Below are 8,578 nucleotides of genomic sequence, written 5' to 3'. Positions count from 1 at the left end.
AGCGAGGGAGGTGGCACGATTCGAAGACGCAAAAGGGTTGAACACCCGTACATCAATAAAGATGCGCTCGAATCGGCCACCCCACACACCACTAGCCGCAACGTCCAGCCGAGCTTGCTCCTCCGTGACAGCTGTGCGATGGCGGAAGGCCTCTCCGGTGACGGGCTGGAGGTGGGGTTCCACTGTCACGTTGTGAGCGACCTGCCTTAGAGCGATGGCGGTGATGTCCCTCACCTCGTTATGTCGCAGCGTCGGGAAGCCACCAAACGGGCACGACAGGGCGTGACTCACATTCAGCGGCTTACTGCACACGCAGAGGCTTGGGAGCCGAGGAGGTGTCCAGCAGTACCGGGGGCACAGGCCATCCCGGAACTCTCCCTTGCTGAGTGTGAAACCATGGCGGCTGAGGGGGCGGCAGGTACTAGGTCAGCCAGCTGGATGCACCCTTTTCTGAGGCCAGGTCGAGAACAGGGGCCAGCTCCCGGTGATCCGAGCGAAGGGCGTCAGCCATAGACTTGGACGCGCTCCGCTTCTCGGCCCGAACCGTCGCCTTGACCGTCCTACAGTAGTATAGAAAGCGCAGTACTTGGCCATAAGAGTGGTTTCACATGACCACACAGGGCAGGGATGTTGGTTCCAACTCTTCTCAACTCCTGTACTGCATCTTATCTGTGGGTCACATGAAGTCGGCCATGTTGGTTCCACTTTTCACATGACATGATCACTTTCTACTGTAGCTTTTACCAGGGAGTCGTAAAATGGTATTAATTCCCGTAGCTATGCAGAAGACGTTACTTCAGTAACGTCTGGCGCTAGCCAGGGTCCACACAGCTTTAATTTGGTGTTTGTTTGTTTGTTTGTTTGTTTGTTTGTTTGTTTGTTTGTTTGTTTGTTTGTTTGTGTCACGGCTGGAGCTATCCCGTATCTGTCCCGTATCTGTGACTACAAAGGCTCTACAGGATTGTACATAACAGCTGTCCACAATATTTGCCGGCTCCTGTATCTGTCCCGTACCGTACCAATATTCGTCGTATTATGTATACGACTCCCTGATGTAGAGGGAGATTTGGAAAGAAATAGGGAGACGAGGAGGAAATTAAATTAGATTAGATGCCGAATAGGTGATAGGATGCGTCAGCATAAACATACTTTGGAAGAGAGATCCCGTCGTCTCCAAAATAAGCGTGAACGAGCGATTCAGCGCCGGTCACAGGAAACGCCGGAAGAGAGATCCCGTCGACTCCAGAACGCCCGTGATCGGCAGAGTCCGCCGGTCCCAGGCAACGTCAGGACAGACATCCCGTCGAGTCCAGACCGCCCGTGATCGGCAGAGTCAGCGCCGGTCCCAGTAAACGTCAGGACAGACATCCCGTCGACGTGCCGAAAAACTAAATCTGCAGCCTCCTTTGGCGTCGGACAGGATACGTATTAAAGGAGACTGTAAAGTTATGTAATGTCCAAATTTCGACGTGAGCAGCAGGTCGCTCGCGTTGATTTTTCGACGTGCGAGCCAAATAACGCGAGCTGAACTTTCGCGTCGCAGACATCCCGTCGACGCGCAGAAAAACTAAATCTGCAGCCTCTTTTGCCGTCGGACAGGATACGTATTTTAGGAGTCAGTAAAGTTATGTAATGTGCTCCACAGGCAACCAAGCAATCGGCGAAGTCATTGGCTCTACAGGTCAATGTACATGTATTACTACAAAAAGGCCAGAAAATCCGATTACTGTATTAAAATCAACTAATTTTCGCTGGCGATTTAATTTCGCTGATTTCGCCGCTTGGTACCAACCGGCCAAAGTAAATCGCAGGCCAAAGTTTGTCATATAGGGAAATGATGCATGATTGAGCAATGGATGCATGAGAGAGCAAAAATACCGATCGGTTTCAAATTTGACGTGAAATTGCGCGTCACGTCGGAAATAACGTGCATCTTAACCTCTCTCATAGAGAGGTTTCTATTTCTCATCGGCCAAAATTTGTTGATTAACAGTATAAGGAGATAACAAGAAAAGAAGGAACAAACCAAAAGTAGATGATTATTAGAGAAATAACAATCCGCAATAAATTCTGCAAATACTTTTGCCTAACTCATAATATTGAAACCGATTGAAACGTTTTTGCAATACAGTGATGTGGCCAATCAACGGAAAAAGACATTTCCATTAGTTCTTATAACATGTACGATGAGCTAGGCAAAAAGGCATAAAAGCATAGCGTAGGGCCCTGAGCTTCCAAGCTCTCTCGTTTTACGACTCCCTGGTTTTTACTAGGGCTGAGTCGGGTAGCATTTTTCTTCGGGTATCGGGTCCGGGTAGCTTTCCACGGGTAGCACGGGTACCCGATCGGGTAATGTTTCCATGGTAAGACCACAATACACACCGGCCCCTCCCCTTGCGCACTGGGTAGACATGCGTGAATTAAATTTTGTACACGTGCACTGTACATGATGTCATCTGCGACTTCGGGTTTTCGGGTACTATCAAGAGTACATGAAGACCTGCTTGAATCCTGCTTGTACGCACTACATCACTAAAATGATGTAATCACGGAATTTCGCCGTGACAGCAACCCATCCGAGCTGCACACTCTGGTTTTCATGTACTCTTGGTACTATTCGGTACCCGTCTACCCGAGGTCCTCACGGGTAGCACGGGTACCCGACTACCCGTGCACACCACTAGTTTTTACACAAAATAGATGTGAACCCTGGCTAGGCTGGGCCATGGGGACAAGAACCGACGTTTCCTCTGCTCGCAGAGCCAGTCAGCTAGGCGCTGTGAGCAGGATCATACTCCGCGACGTGACAGATAAACTCCGCAGTGCAACAGGGGCAAGGCGATAGAACGACGAGGTACTACTGAAGTAGCAAAGCTCATCAACCCTGCTAAAAAAAAGAGCCAGCTAGGCGCTGTGAGCAGGACCATACTCGCGACGTGACAGATAAGGCCATGGTAAAAAATAAAGTTGATTCTCAGGTCATGAGCCTGTGAAAATCGGTGCGAGCGAGCGATTTTTTATTTTAATTCCCACAATTTTTTTATTTCTAAGGGTGCGTTCTTAAATTCTCCAGCTTCTAGGAGAAGAAGAAAAGAGAAGTCGAAGAAACTGGGATTCTTCAAGAACGGGTCTCGAAGAATTGGTATCTTCTCGACGGCAGAGCGCAGCGACAGAGGCGAGAAGTATTTTCTCGTCACAGCGGTTTTTTCTCGTGTTTTTTCTCACAAGTGAGCAGTCATCTGATCAATTTCTTTTTTACTCGTACATCTTCACATGTTCTCTAAACCGCTGCGCATGAGCACGACTGGCCAGTCGTCTTGAGGTACCCACCCTCCCTCCCTGCTTTTTGTACTTGTCAGATTAGCCACTTGGGGTTTTACACCCGGTTTTTTCCCTCAAAAAAATAATGCGTCCGTCGGCGCGAGGGTTTTTTCCCGGCTGGCTCGGCCCAGACGAATTAATCTGACGGTCCCAAGTGGTGCTTCTGGTTTTCGGTCATTGCTCTCTCAGTTGCTGCCATTGCGTTGCTTTCACAGAATATCCATGTGCTCTGTCCCTTCTTCCGCTATTCTACAATTCCGCATCCTTCCATGTAAAAGAACGTGGTGTCACACTTCTGGCCCTCCTAACCGCAATACAAATGTGCTGTTGTTTGGTGTGTAGCGAGTGTGGCTTATCGCTGTGCGAGAATCGGAGATATTTTGCAGATGTCAAGCAAAATGAAGCGCCAAAGGGGCCGCGATCTTGAGTGCCACGAATATAGTATGTGCTGTGCGTATGCGAAAAGGGAAATGCGTACACTCATGATCAACACGTGGCTTTTAGCCTAGTTCGCATGCGCTGATCCCAAACCGCGGGAATCTCCAAGTTTCAACCACCTCTGAAGCTTGGAGAGCTTGGAGAGCTTTAGAGAGCCTCCTAAAATTCGGAGAGGATATAAGAACAGCTCTCGAACTTTTCGGAGAGTCTCCAACTTTTCCGAGAGGATTTAAGAACGCACCCTTAGATAGGGTCACACATGTGTACGTCACAGGTTCATAATTAATTTATAATCATTTTATTATTCAGGCCAGGGAGTAGAAAAATACCGGTATTTTACTACTCCCGGATTCATGCCTTTCGCATTGACCGTTTTCATGCACGCATATGCATGTATAGAAATAAAAAAAATCGTCGGTGCGCCGCCAAAAATCGGTGCGCGCGTACTTGAGAATCAAAGATAATTTTTACCATGGCCTAAACTCCGCAGTGCAACAGGGGCAAGGCAATGGAGAAGTACTGCAGATGTGACAGACTGGTTGGTTGGTTGGTTGGTTGGTTTTTATTTCACTTCGCACATTCAAACGGGATGACGACCCAATAAAATGACGGCGAAGGCTTAGCCTAGAAGTGGCTATGGAAGAACATAGTAAAAGCTATGGAAGCACATAGTAAGAGAATAGGATACTAATAACTGCGGGTAAACGGGGGGAGAGAGAGAATACGATGTATCTGTGATACTACGTGCGGGTTACTGAACTGCACGGGGAGGAAGAGCAGAGCGATCAGCAGCAACTCCAACTACTCCCTACAGGCGTATGGTACACATGCATGCTTAAACTCAGGTAGCCGGGTAATTGTGCGGACCTCACCAGGGAGAGCGTTCCACAGCAGAGCACCAGCAACAGAAAATCTACGCTGACCGCGGCGGCTACGGTTTGCCTGGCTTAGTAGGCCATTTGACTGCTGATGGCGGGTAGGGGTGCCTTGTGCTGGGGTCAGAAGCTGGGCGAGCACAGGGCTGGTGCGGGCGTGGATGCACCGCCAGATGGTGATCAATATTTTCTGCCTGTAGAGCTCGCTGACACGGTACAGGGAGTGAGCAGTGAGCAGCGGCTGCATGGCTGTCCGGGGCGGGTTGCCATCTATACAGCGGATGGCTCTGTTTTGCGTGGTTTGCAGTCGTTTCAGTTGACCCTCTCGCATTGCGGCTGAGAAACAGCAGGAGCCATAAAGCAGGTCGGGCATTATGACCGCCTTCACATACACCTGACGAGAGCGTCTTGATAGGCTTCGGCGTGCCCGCCACAAGGCGCCAATTTTCTTGGCAACCTTGGTGACCACATAGTTTACATGGGTGTCCCAATCTAGGCGATTGTCAAGGTGAACGCCGAGGTAGCGCGCAGAAGACGCTGAGGGGAGGAGACAGTCGCCGCTTTTGACTGTTACTTCCTGTACATGCTGCTGGGGAGAGATAGTCAGAACCTGGCTCTTGGTGGCGTTCAAGATGAGGCCTCGGGACTTCAGCCAACCGGCCAGAGCAGTTGCCGCTGTGGTGAGGGTTCTGGACGCTTCCGCCGCTGAGGCCTGGGAGTCGTACAGGGCTATGTCATCTGCAAATTGTACACTTGGCACAGGCCAGGAAACCAAAGGGACATCGCGTGTGTATATACTGAAGAGGACAGGGCCGAGAACAGAGCCTTGGGGCACTCCGCAGGTGCAAGCCAGAGCAGGGCTGGTTGAAGGCGAGATGAGGATCTGCTGCTTGCGGCCGGACAAGTAGTCGACGAACCAACTAAGGGCTTTTCCAGAAATTCCAACCGCAAGGAGGTCTTGAATTAACTTGTCGTGCTGCACTTTATCAAAAGCCTTCGACATGTCTAATAGGCACAGCCCTGTGGTCTTGCCACTGTCTCTCGCCTTCTGCAGATTATCAGTCAGCACACAGAGGGCGTCTTCCGTGGAACATTTCTTGCGGAAGGCAAATTGTGTTTCGGGTAATGCCTGGGTCAAGTCCAAATGACGAACTAACTGGTGTTGCACTACCCTCTCCAGCAACTTGGACACTATTGGGAGAAGGGATACAGGTCTATAGTTGGTGGGGACTGATGGGTCACCGGCCTTGTACAGTGGCACGACAGACGCCAATTTAAATGCGGATGGAATGGTTCCAGTCCTCAGCGAGGTGCAGAACAGCACAGCAAGAGAATATGAAAGCAAGTCAGCACACTGCTGTAGCAGAGAGCCCGGTATGCCGTCACTACCTGTGGCTTTCCGCGCATCCAACTTCTCAAGGAGACGTCGGACGTCAGCAGGAGTCACAGGATCAAGTTCGGTTAAGGAGACGAGTCCAGCGGGACCGTGCGGGGTACAGAGTTGTTCAGGACGGTTGGGATCGGTGACAATGGAGTGGAACGTGTCGGCCACCTCGCTGATGCTACAACTAGGATCTTGGCGGCGACGTGAACGCCCAGTGACTGCATTTAGAATGGCCCAAGACTTCCTAGGGTTGGCCACATTTTCTTCGCACTGACGGGAGAAGTACTCGTTTCGCTTGCGCCGATACGCGTTCCGAGCAGTGCTACGTGCTTGTTTAAACTCTGCATACAGTGTGCCGTTTGTCCTATCCTTCCGCCAACGACTGTGCAGCCGCCGTTTACGCTGTTCGAGCTGGTGCAGCTCTCTGTCAGACCAGGGAGGTATCGCCCTCCGAGAAGGCTTAGAGTTGTGCAGCGGGGCATGCTTGTCCAAAACGTACAGGAACTTAGTGTGCCACTCTTTCCACATGTGATTTACATCATTGTGATCCGAAAAATCATGTAGAGAAGCCTCAAGGATATCTTGCCGAAAAGAGTTAATGTCAACACCACGTATATTCCTGGTCAGCCGCGACGTCGTGGATGACGCGGGTGGAACGTCAACGGCAAGCTGAATAAAGGCTTCCACAGCGCTGTGGTCACTAATATCAGTGGGCACAACCGTTGCTAGGGACACTAGCGCCGGGTTGGTCAATATGAGATCGATCATCGTGCCTTCAGGGCACTGTGGAGTTTCACGGGTCGGCTGCATGACGATGTTCTGGAGGCCAAACGCAGCACAGAGGTCGGTGAGGTGTTTGTGCTGGGGTGCCGGATGGGCTGGGTCCATATTTACATTAAAGTCTCCAACTAGGGTCACGGAAGAAGACTGCACAGCTGCTCGTACAATATCTGCTTCCAAATCTGCCCAGTAAGACACTGGCTCCCCCGGTGGCCGGTACACGCAACCAACCAGGTGCCGACCTGGTTTTCCGTTTATTTCTACCCAGACTGTTTCTGTAGATTCAGAATGCAGATCTGGGCGGGATCGAACTGGGAGATCTTGACGGTAGTAGAAGCAGACTCCGCCACCCAAGCGTTGAGTGCGGTCTTTTCGAATCAGATTGTACCCGTCAATACTGAGCTCTCCGTCTGTGATTTCGGGATCTAGCCATGTCTCTGATAGACCCAAGATGTCGTACTGACGCGTGCGGATGAGGCTGGCAATCTCTGGCAGTTTGTATCTTAAGCTACATGCATTGAGCGTGGCTATTTTTATGCCAGACTGAGTCGGCGTAGATGCATGGGGTATAAAAGGTGGTGCATGAGGATTGAGAGGGAGAGTCATAGTAGGGGCTAAATGTTGATGCAGATAGATACAGACAAGTGCGGAATAAAGTTAAGCCAATGAGACAAACAATGCAAGGCGCGCAACCTCTAACAACTTACAAGCTGTCCCTTCGCCTGCTCCCGAGCTTTCGCTGTGGCATACTCATCCGAAGCCTTGTGACGAGTTGACGAATGGCTTTGCTCTCCTCACTCTCAGTCACCTGGACTCCCTGCTTTGTAGCCGGAGTAATAACACGCGCTGGGAACGTGTGTTTCCCACGAGCCAGCTTGAAGCCTTGGTCATCGGGTGATGGGTGACCAGCTTTGCCTCTACTCATCGGGAACGCGGGTGTGGATGAAGATGTGGGGGCAGTCGCCTTGGTTCGAGCACTCGTGCAGGGAGTGTGAACTCCCAACGCATTGGCGTACGTCCACGGTTGTGGTGCATCAGGGACATGATCCTGTGCCTCCTTGTTCACACTGCCTTCTTGTTGCTGTTTTGCTGGTGTTGGTAGCGCTGCCACTTCTTGGTTTTCCTGCCCCTGCCCAAGTGGTTCTTGGGGTGGTCCAAGCTCGCTTGTTGACGTTGCAGCTCCCGGACTGGGCTTGGTGCCCTGCTGCGAGATCGCCCTGCAATCCCTCGCCACGTGGCCGGGGGTGCTACATTTCCAGCACGTGGGGGTCTGCCCTTTGTGCCAAACTCGCAGTTTGTACCGGCCTACGGTGATGGAGCTGGGGACAGCGATTGTGGGTACCATGGTGTAGTATACGATACCTGTACTGAAGGTGCAGCCCTCAACCGTCTTTTTCTCGTTTTTCGCGGGCCCCAAGAGTGTCCCAAAACGACTCAGTGAAGACGCAATGGCCGACAGCGCCATGTCCTCCGGAACTCCAAACACATGCACCGTTTCAGCAGTGCCATCCCCTGGCAACAATTCCAAGGTCTTCCCTTGGGCCGACAGTCCGCGGGAGAGCAACGTGTCACGGGCAGCTGTCGAGGCAAGAGTTACTTTACACGTACCTCTCCTGCCCTGAATATCAATAACTCGGATGTCCGTGCTCCGAACCCCTGCTCCGAGAAGCAGCTTGACGAAGAAGGCATGGTCCTCTGACGCAAGATCCTTAGTAAGGTTGATGCAGCAACTCCTGGAGGTACTGCTAGACATACTTGGGACATAAGCTAAGAAAACCGC

Source organism: Sycon ciliatum, chromosome 5 (assembly GCF_964019385.1).
Source record: "Sycon ciliatum chromosome 5, ocSycCili1.1, whole genome shotgun sequence".
Taxonomy (NCBI): Eukaryota; Metazoa; Porifera; class Calcarea; order Leucosolenida; family Sycettidae; genus Sycon; species Sycon ciliatum.
This window is presented reverse-complemented; position numbering follows the sequence as displayed.